Source organism: Xiphophorus hellerii, chromosome 1, assembly GCF_003331165.1.
Source record: "Xiphophorus hellerii strain 12219 chromosome 1, Xiphophorus_hellerii-4.1, whole genome shotgun sequence".
NCBI lineage: Eukaryota > Metazoa > Chordata > Actinopteri > Cyprinodontiformes > Poeciliidae > Xiphophorus > Xiphophorus hellerii.
In genome coordinates this window covers 32,414,613-32,425,822 of record NC_045672.1, presented here as the reverse complement: position 1 = coordinate 32,425,822, position 11,210 = coordinate 32,414,613, and the positions used below count along the sequence as shown (strand labels likewise).

The following is an 11,210-nucleotide window of genomic DNA, read 5'->3' as shown; positions in this document are numbered from 1 at the left end:
CTCCACTGTCGCTACTTTCCATCAGTATGAAGCCAATGATTCATTTACTTAGAAAATGTTTAAAGTAATTTGAATAATTAATTGAGCTTATTGTACCGTTTGATCAGCAGGATCAATCAACATGTGTGTATTGATTGTGTATCGATAAAATTAAAGTGACTCGTTTGTCCAGGACTTTGCATTGACTTTGTTGTGCTTTTGAAAAACAGATTGAAGTTGGAAGAAATCAGAATCTCTTCTTGTTCTGGAACATGAGAATCTCAGCTGTCAGTCTGTGAATCTGGTCGTTGTTCTGATCGTTCTCCTCTGGAGTTTCTGGTAAAACTCTGACTGCTGTAAGTCAAGAGGAAGTTGACTCGGTCCGTTTCTTTCTGGACGATGGAGTGCTGTCTGAACCGGGCCGATCGGCCTCCTGCCGGGCCGCCGAGCCTGGAATGTTTTCGCAGCGCGGAGATTCTCTGAGACAGAAAGTGATGCTGATATTTCAGGCATCGGCGTCGCTTTGTGAGGACAGGCAGGAAGCATCCAGAGACCAGAGTATTAAATGCTCAACGAGACGCCTCTGACCTCTAATCTGAGCCGGTCAGAACCAGGTGACTCAAATTAAAAGCTCAGTGTCCTCGGCTCCAGAAAGCATCTTGATCTGCTGATTCTTCGGCCCACTTTAAAGCCGAAGGATCCAGTCCTCTGAAGATTCGCCTCATGTGAAACAGCTTTACAGAAAACTGGACCTGGTGACCAGGAAACTGGACCTGGTGACCAGGAAACTGGACCTGGTGACCTGGAAACTGGATCTGGTGACCTGGAAACTGGACCTGGTGACCAGGAAACTGGACCTGGTGACCTGGAAACTGGATCTGGTGACCTGGAAACTGGACCTGGTGACCAGGAAACTGGACCTGGTGACCTGGAAACTGGACCTGGTGACCTGGAAACTGGACCTGGTGACCTGGAAACTGGACCTGGTGACCTGGAAACTGGACCTGGTGACCAGGAAACTGGACCTGGTGACCGGGTCGTCGTTAAGGTGTTGGTGCTGCAGCAGAACATTTTTCACTTCCCAAACAGACTCAGGCCCTTTGGTCTCACTTCAGCTGGTTAACGTCCGGGTCGGTTCCGCTCCAGTTCCGCTCTGTTCCTCGGTACTGTGGGCCGGTTCAAGAACTGCGGTGCAGGATGTTTACAGCATCTATCAGCCATAGATCTACAGTGTGGCTCCACGTTTTCATTTTTTCAAACATGCAGCCAAACGATGACCACATGACCGGCCGGCACCGGCAGAGCCGCACAGCTAATGCTACTGGAGATGAGTCAGACCCAGCCGGACCGGGCCAGAACCGGCTGAAGCCATGCTGATGGAAAATGGCTTCAGTCCCTGCAGGGATGGTTCTGGATCTGCCTGCGACTCGTTTCCATGATCCAGTTCCTCTTACCAGAACTTCTCATCCCCAGGCTTTGGGTCAGAGCCTTACCTCTGAAGGATCTTCATCCTGACGTCCTTCAGGAACAAAACACCAACTCACTGATGGTCCTGAAGGCAGGCAGGATGTTCTGTCCCACCCGGAGGAAACGGGACCCGCCTCATCAGACAGTGAGAAGCAGAACGTTCTCTAATGAGCTCCACGCTCGGGCAGAACTCCTCAAACCCAACACATCAGACGCCATCTTGTTGTGAATCGCTCACAGTTTGCTTGTCTCCAGGAAATTTGCTTGGCCGTGGAATCAGAGGGAATCATTTCCAAAGCAGTGTGTGACAGACGAGGCATCGAGAACGAAGCCAGAAGATTTTCCTGGAATTGACTGAAGTCTTGCGGCCGTTGGATTTACAATCCTCAAATTAACAAAAATACAAAACGGAAGACAAGATGAAACTTCCAGTGGAAACGACTCACATTCTGGAAGCACCGAGTTTCCATTGGATGGTGTTTCTCTGTGTGAAGTGTCTGCTGGACAGGAAGTCTCTCATCTAAAGCGATGTTCCTCCATGCTGAACGTGGCTGCAGCTCATTGGTCAGTCAGTGAAACCTTCTCTGATTGGTCGAAGTTCCATGTGACAAAAGTCAAACATTTTCCAACATTCTGTTTGTTTGTATTTCTATGTGAACAAGCTCAAAATGTCACATGTGTAACTGTTGCTTCCTGGGTCTGATTGACTTTAATGGGAGCAGAACTTCTTGATTCAAACGTCCTGGAGCGAATCGGACCTCCAACCCAGCCAGCGTTCTGCTGAACAGGCTCCAGTCCAACGTCTCTCCTCACTGTGCCTCATTGTTTCGGTTCTCAGTCACACAACACTGCAGCGCATTATTCAGACCTAAATCTTCATAATGCCCCTTTAACCTCCATAATCACATGAAGATTAGATGAGTCAGAAAACCTGAGCAGACAGAAACAGGCAGTCGTCACGTGAAGCTCTGAGTTCTGCAGAGAAACTCGTGTTAATCGAAGCAAAAGGCCAAAGACCTTTATTTTTGGTATTTTAGTTTTTGAAATATTAGTTGTTTTTCTGAGCAGATTTTGTTTCTTCTCTGCTGTCTGCTGGTTCTAAATCTGCAGCTGCAGCAGTTTTCTCCTGGTGGACCCTGAGTCGCTCCGCCGTGACGTTTACACACATTTACAGCCTAATTTCATGTAATCGATGTCTGGGTGGATTTGCATGGTTCTTCAGCAGAGAAGGCCACAAGCAGACCTGTTGTTCAGCTGAAACCCGGCGCCGCCTCCCCCCTCCGTCCTCCGTCTGTTCGCCAGCGGCTGCATGAATACCCATGAGCCACCAGGAGCTCTGCCAGCAGCTCCATTACAATCTGCACTCCTTTTCATCCCGCTCCATTCTCTCTCTGCGGGTCCAGATCTCGGCCAGCCTGCGCGGTTCGCGGGCCAGAAGCTGAACGCTGCAGAAAGCAGCAGCGTGTCCATTCCTGTGTGTTTAATGATGTGAAGGGATGAATCACCGTCTGCAGGCAGCGGCCGGCCTCCACAGCATCTACGTCCCGTCAACATTCAACATCTACATCGTTTATTCACAACGTTTCTTTAAAATGAAATGAAATTAGTTCTCATGAAATGTTTTAAAACCAACAAACGTGAGGATTAAACCTGCAGACGTTATTAGCTGAGGATATTTTTCAGGTTAGTTTTAAATGATGAGCAGTGAATTATTATGAAAACTGCATTTGATCAAAGTGAAGAAACCAGCAGGTCATGAGATAAAAACAGTTTAAATCATAAAAAACTGATTAGTGAAAATAAAACTCTGAAACTGACATGTTTAGTTACATAAGAGACTGGAGATTCAGCAACACGTAACGTTTTTACAGTGGAGTCCAAGAACCGAGCCGAGCCGGGCCATCAGAACCATCAGAACCATCCACCTGCAGTAGCCACTGTTCAGCCTGAAGAGGGCAGCACTGGGACACATTCAGGCCAAAAACTGCAAAATTATGCAAATTATTTGAAAATATCACAATTTCTATAAAAACAGCAGGGAACAATTGAAACTGTCTGCAATAAAACAGTTAACTTTGATTTAGTTACTCTTTAAAATGTTGAATGAAAAGAACCGAAGTGTAAAGAATCTGCAGCCAACCAGACTCAGCAACAAGAACTATTATTATAAATACCAGACGGTATTAATAATGTCTTTAAATATTGATATAACAAATGCAGGTTTTAGCAGCTTTTTAGTGAATAATTTGTGGGGGACCGTTTAGACTTTATATCAAGGACCATCGTCTCATCTTCCATTAAAATATGATTCTATTCTCTTTCCTATGAATATTTTGTTTTGTTTTGTTATTAAAAAGCACTGCATTTCATTGTCCATGTTAAGCTGAACATTCATTTATATACACACATGTATATATATATATATATACAGTATATATTCTGGCTGAGAGTGAAATGAGTCATGATCAGGAGCGTCTGCTGAATCTGGTTGGCTGATCAGAAGTTCAGACTGAAGGAGCAGCGGCGTCCAGATCCAGAGCTTTCTAGATGCGTTTCTGCTCTGGAACCCAGGATGGAAAACATCCAGCTGCTCCTTTCAGTCTGGACCAGAGATTCATCTGGAGGCAGCAGAACCGCCATCAGTCTGGAGCTCCTACTGAAACTAACCCAGAGAAATCTTTCCACTTTATGACTGAGACAAAAACTTGACTCGTGTCACATGACCTGCAGCAGCCAATCAGGTCTGGTTTTTTGGATTTGCTGCAGACTTTATTTTTATTGATCTGTTTCCGTTTTGCTGCTCTGACAGTTTCAAACCGTCTGCATGTCTTCCCCCAGGATTTGTCTGGTTTGGTCCCGTTTTCGGGTCGTCCCTCCAGCCGGGGAGAGAGAGGAGTCTGCACCTCCTCATTGGTTCACAGGCAGAGCAAAGTCCCTCCTTCCTCCTGAGGAGGAGGAGCAGTGAGGGTGGAGGGCCAGGCGTGCAGACGTGTTGCACAGATGGCCTGAGCAGCGGCGGCGGCGGCTGCACCGCTGAACTCTGGGACGGCGCTACACTGAGAGGAAGAGGAGGGAGGGAGGAAGGAGGTGTGGGAAAGTCCGAACTGAGGAAAACTTCCTCCTGCTTCTCCTCAGCAGGAAAACATGAGCAGAAGTTCTAGTGGATCCGTAGATGGAAGCAGCAGTTACACAGTCTGATCTTCATCTTCCTCCTCCTGCCGGTTCGGTCAGAGAGGAAAACACCTGCTGAACCCCGGAGGAGTAAAGGAGGAGGAGCAGAGGAGGAGGAGCAGAGGAAGAGCAGAGGAGGAGGAGCAGAGGAAGAGCAGAGGAGGAGGAGCAGAGGAGGAGCAGAGGAGGAGGAGCAGAGGAGGAGGAGCAGAGGAAGAGCAGAGGAGGAGGAGCAGAGGAAGAGCAGAGGAGGAGGAGCAGAGGAAGAGCACTACGCTGCAGGAGGTGAGTTTCTCCTCGTTTCTCCACTTTGCTGCTTTCAGTTGTTGCTGCGTTTGTTACTTCCTGCTGCGGAGCGTCAGCTGACAGACTGCAGGAGGAACAGAGGAGACGCCGGTCCTCCTGCAGACCAGGGCTGTCAGGGATCATTAACACACAGAACCGCCATCAGAACCATCACCAGAACCACCATCAGACCAAACAAACTGAAGGTGTGAGAAACGAAACGGTTTCCCCGATGAAGGACGGAGAGGAAAATCTTCCTCTGCTGCGGTTTAAACTGAAACTCTGAGCTGCAAACGTTCATCTAAGGTTCAAAAGTATTCATACCCCACAATGGCTGGAAATTATGGCATGAATGTGATGAAGACTCTGGAGGGAGATGAAGATTAGGGTGATGGCAAAGAGGGCCTCTTGAAGAGAAAGCAGCTGTTTGGTTTAAATACGAATTGATCATTGATTTATGATCTGTTGCTCCTGGGTTTGAATCTGACAGGATTCACTTCCATCTGTTCAGTTCAAAATGTGAATCAGTTTGAACTGAACAGTTCTTTAAATCTGGTTGTTTAGTGGAAACCTGGTAGCCTTCCTGCTCAGGTCATAATATTAATAATAATGTTTTCATTAATGAATCATTATAATTTACAACAAGCAGCAGCTTTATCATCCGACCTGCAGGCGTTACAGACGCAGCTGTTGGCACCTCAGATTCAAACACTAAATGCACTTTAGCAACAAAATGAGCAACATTTGCTGCTACATGTTTAGCATTGAGAAGCTAATTCAGGTTAGCATAGCTTCGCCGGTAAACTCGCTGCATCCAATCAGATCATTTTTTATTGTCATGCCAAGGATTGAATATTTAATTACACATCAAACGGTTCAAACTCTGGATTGTTTTTCTCTGGTGGCGTTTAGATCCGACCAGCAGATCAGAGCGACATGAAATCCACCCAGCTTCAAATCCACTCAGCTTCAAATCCACCCAGCTTCAAATCCACCCAGCTTCAAATCCACCCAGCTTCAAATCCACTCAGCTTCAAATCCACTCAGCTTCAAATCCACCCAGCTTCAAATCCACCCAGCTCCACATTAGAGAAAAACTTATAATATCAGTAAATATCGGTTATTGGCCCAGACGGCAGCATTATAGTCGGATATTGATATCGGCCCAGATTTTCACATCGGTGCATCCCCAGAAAAAAACAACATAAAGGCGCATTAAACATAAGTTATCGGTTTTTATTTACATTTTATTGAAAATTAGATGATAAAACATATTTCTGGTTAATAACCAATAAAAACATATTTTATTTATGTGAATGTTTCCTCTGGTGATTACTCTCTGAGAGGCTGGAAGGCCTCCGTACCATCACCCTAATCTTTAGCTCCTCCACTGCAGCGCAGCTTTCAGGATGAACACAGACCAAAATGAAAAATGCTGCAAATAAAAAAACAAAAAACAGGAAGCATAAAATGGTGCAAACTTATTCCACAGAACAGACGTCCTCCAGACCACCGCGGGGAGTCTGGAGTCAGAAATATCACCTACCTAAATATGCTGCTGTTCTGTAATATTGTATAAAACTGCATTATTGAAAAAAACGTTTGTTTCTTTAATTTTGACTGGACATCCTGGACGGTGGCCGACTCCCCCTAGTGGTCTGGAGGACAGCATTTTCTGTTTCTGTTTCCTGTGTTTGCAGCATTTTGTGTTGCATTTATTTTGTTTGTTGTAGGTTTTTGCTTCTGTTTTATGCTGTTTTTTCTGCTGCATTTGTTTTTTCTGTTTTGGAGTTTCCTGTTTCCCGTTTCCTGAACATTTTTACTCGTCGGCACAGAAAATTCTCCTGAACTCTTGAAAACGGAGGAATGGACTGAAAATGATCCAGTTTGAGCAGAAGTCAGATTTCATCGACTGTCTTATTTTTATGTTTAGCAGCAGGACGTTTGGCTGCGTTACTCTGGTAATAAATCTCAACCTGCAGAGCAGGAAGCCCGGCCCGGTCCAGTTCGGTCCAGCCCGGTCCGGTCCGGCTCTCGGCTCCTGATAGGTTTGGTTCAAATGGTTGAAACTCGGGTTGAACTCGAGTCGTTCTGCAGACCCTCTGGACTCCGTCGGTGTTTTTCTGGACCGGCCGATCGGACCGCTGAGGGCAGGTTCTGTTTATATCCTGAGGAGAACAGAGAGTTGGATCAGAACCTGCAGGGTTGAGCTGAATCCAAACACACACACACCGTTGCTTCATGGCTGTGGAATCAGGCGCGGTGATTATTGATCCGCCGGGTATCGATCGGGTCAGAATTGAGCCTCTGCAGATGTTCGGTTTCTGACTTCGGTCCAACGTGAAATAAAATCGGAAGCAGCTGCAGGAAGGAGTGTGATGATGATGATGATGATGATGAAGGCTGCCGTCCTTTGACCTTTTGACCCCGTGTTTGATTGTCTCTGTTGCATCAGAGGTCATGACCTCCGATGGATTTAAACTTTATTTAACCTTCGGTCTGTTTGGACCAAACTGAGTCGACAGGAAGATTCGTCACAAAGTTGATTTATTCCGATTTCATTTTCTATTTAGTTATTGTTAAATTAGTTTTATTCTGTTTTTAATTTTAATATGTGGAGTCAAACCATCAGCCTGTTGAGCTGAAGCGACGCAGCGCCGGATTACAGCCTGGATTATTTTTAACTTGCCGTTTCTCACTCTTCATATTTATTCTCACATCATTCTGCAGTTGAAGACATGAAGGAGAAACTTCTGCATGTGGAGGGAGAAGTTCAGCAAAGAAATCTGATAAATTTCCTGAAAATACTCTGATAAATGTTTTCATGAGTTTCTATTTAAAGAATCAGATATTTAATCATCAGGTTTGTCTCATTTCTGGCTCTTCTGAAGCTCAGCTAGTTTTGTTGTTTCTCACAATCAAAGAAGAAGTCCGCAGACAGGAAATGATGTTTTCTGGTTAGCAGACAGGAAATGATGTTTTCTGGTTAGCAGGCAGGAAATGATGAGCGCGCTCAGGACGTGTTGCAGAAACCTGCTGCATGCTCAGGTTTTTTTTCTCGCCTGTGGGTCATGATTCAGAAGTTCGTCCTTCCAGGTTCAACAGCGCAGAACCGCGTCCTGCAGCTAGCAGCTAACAGTTAGCTGCTAGCTGCTAGCAGTTAGGTCCAGGTGTTGACGTGGTCTGCATGTGTTGCAGGTCTCAACCCGGTCCAGACTCAATGTTTTGTTTTTTGTCCTCCAGTGGATTTTGTGACTGACTTGATTCTCGTCTGGACTGCAGTAACCTCTGCAGCCTTGAGGGGGCGCTGACACGCTAACTGTGGCTGCAGTGTTTCTGTTTCTCACCAGCGGCCCATAAATCAGCTCATAAATCTCTGCCGCCTTAATTGTCCTTCTCACTTGGCTTCATTTGGCCGAAGGTCGGTTCGCCGGCGTTGGGTTTATCTTTAAACGCCTCTGATTGGACCTCGCTCGGCTCCTTCGCTCGCATTAGGAACCCCCCCTCCGTCTTACTGAGGCAGAATTGATGAAATTGCTAATCGTTATAGACTGCTGCTTGGACCGGCCGACCTTCAGAGGAGGAAGAGGAGGAGGAAAAATGCTGAGGTTCAGTTTTTTAAAGGGAGTAAATTCTTCATGAAGCAGTTTGTAAACCCAGTTAAAGTCCAGATCTGTAGTTTGACGCCAGGTTTCCACATGAATGTGACTCAGCTTGGTTGGTTCTGATGGTTCTGTCTGAACTGTGTGTTAGCATTCACTGGTTTCATTATTAGCTACATTGGCCGCTAGCTACCTGCCTGAATTCGCACTCGGGACCCAGTTGTTGATTGGTTCTGAGTTGGTGGGGTTAGCCATGTTGGTGAGTTGCCAGCATTTAAACGGCTAACGGCTAACAGGAGGTTGAGCCGTCCATCAGTACTTCAGTGCTGCTGAGTAGAGATTTATGAAGCTTTTTAAAAGCCTCCCAAACATCAGAGTTCAAATCATCAAACTGAAGCTAATCGTCCTCAGAGAGCAAAGCTCCACCCGAAACGAATCCTGGAAAACTTCACCAAAGTGGGCGGAGCCAGCAGATGCTGAGGGGCGGGGCTAAGTGTGTGGGCGTTGCCATGGGTTTGGTTAGAGTGTTGTTAGCTTAGTGACGTTTTATGCTTAATTTATGGACTTTTCAGACCGTCTAGCAGCAAATCTGGACTTCATTGTTGACATGATGAACGACTGAATGAACTAAATGAACTAGTTCTCACTGAACACTGAGAACTGAGGTGAACCAAGCTAAAACTACAGGGTGCAGGTATAAAGTTAACGTGATCCCAATCTGTAAGCTATGAAGAAATTTCTTAAATGCTGCAAAATATGTTTTCATAAATGTTAAACCGAACAGTAATTTTGTCCATATTTGCTTGAGGAACTGTTTGGACGTCAGTGAGATTTCTAGCTGCTTCTTGTGAACGTTCATTGAATACGCAGAAGAGACAAAGTTTCTTTTTTTGTGTTGTTTGCTATGGAGGTCAGATGCTCAGGTTTTCCTGCCTCAGGTCATTGTACGGCGGTGAGGTCTTGCGTTTTTCACCGGCCAAGCAAACAGGTAGTTGAATTTCTGCTGACCGTCGTTCTTGACCATCATTTCTGAATGGCATTTTTCACTCCTGATCACAGGAAATGCAAATGAATACACACTTTGTTTTAACTGAAAGCAAACAGTAGTTTGTTTGTTTTTTTTTTTTAAAGGTTTTGTTGGCTCTAGTGGCCTTTATTTGAAAGTAGTTTGACAGGAAACAGGGTAATCAGAGAGGGGGAAGACATGCGGCAAACGTCGCCAGGCCGGGAATCGAACCTACGACCACCGCTACAAGGACTAAGGCCTCAACATGGGTCATGCTTTGCCCCTGCGCCACCACAGCACCCCAAACAGTAGTTTTAAGATAAGTACATGAAGTGTGAATGGAGCTCAGTGCTGCAGTCCAGAAACTGGAAGGGAATCTGATCTACAGATCAGAAAGATGAGAATGAAATATATGTTACCAGACATCAAAAGGAAGAGCTGATTAATATAATAAAAACCCCGACTGACTTCTGAAAGAGTTTTACTGTAACAAGACAATAGCGAGCAGGTAAATCTGAACTTTGTTCTTCGTTCGTGGCTGAGATGAAAAGTTTGAGCGTGTCGGTGGAAACGTTGTACTGAAATCTCTGAGTGTGTTTGAGGAACATCTCTTCTGTTTCACGGCTCTGATCTCTGAGTGTTGGGTGATGAAGAGCAGCGGCTGCATCATCATCTCACGATGCCGCAGCAGCCGTAAACCCACACTGCGACGGCAGCGAGTTAAACTCTGCAGCGGCGTCTCTGGGAGAGCTGCAGATCAGGTCGCTGTGTTCCTGTGGATCCATTAGCCGGAGGAGAGTGATCCACCCTGACACAACGAGGTGAAGAGGAGCAGCAGGAGGCAGGAAAATGAGCGGCAGATGAAGGTCACGGACGATTTCTGTGACTCCAGGGGGGGAAACCTGTTGGTGGTCAGACAGACAGACAGTATCCCAAAATAATCCCCTGGGTAGCTGTATTAGCTTCTTCATCTCTCCGAGGAACGGCCCCATAAACTGAAGGGTAAATATCATCGTGAGCTGTTAGACCCAAATAAATGATCGTTTCTGAGGAATTTAACAAGTAGACCAGAAAAAGCATCCAGCCTGAGCATTACACACCTTCCTCATACCCCAGTAAGATCATCATTCTCTCACTTTGTGCAACATTTTACCTCAAACTCATTCCCTCATGATCTGACCTTGAACTTTGATGCCAAACATCAATTATACACCAACCTTATACTTTGAACCTAAACTTTATTCCTCCACCCTGACTCCATACTCCATCATACTTCTCTATTCCACAAATCTGTTCAGCTTTAGATCATCATACCCAGCGTTGTTCCTACCGATGGACCCAACATTATACCCGAGCAAAGTTCCCCAATATCCTACTCAACGTCTTCCTCCAACGTCGTACGCAACATCAGACCTAAATAACGTGAGGTACAACGTCTTTCCTAACGTTGTACCTCACGATGGACCCAACAATAAACCCATTGTTGTACCCAACATCAAACCTGAACAACTTTCTGCGACATCGTACCCAACATTTAGATCATACCCAACATTTAGATCGTACCCAGCTCGGGTTCTACCCAACGTTGTACCCCAGCATCATACTCAAACAATATTCCCCCATGTCGTACTGAACATCAACATCTTCCCCCAGTGTTTTAGTGCAGTCAGTCCAACCCAATGCCGTTCCTCGGCCTCAGA

General features: G+C 45.8%; 1 protein-coding gene across 1 annotated transcript in view; it reads left to right on the top strand.

Annotated features, from left to right (window-relative positions):
- Window positions 1-4,805: 4,805 nt before the first annotated feature.
- Window positions 4,806-11,210, top strand: part of sulf2b (sulfatase 2b) — a 43,458-nt gene continuing 37,053 nt past the window's right edge. Inside the window, exon 1 of the mRNA XM_032561160.1 lies at window positions 4,806-4,902. The gene's annotated coding sequence lies outside the window, so the exon portion shown is untranslated. The remainder of the gene's footprint in view (window positions 4,903-11,210) is intronic.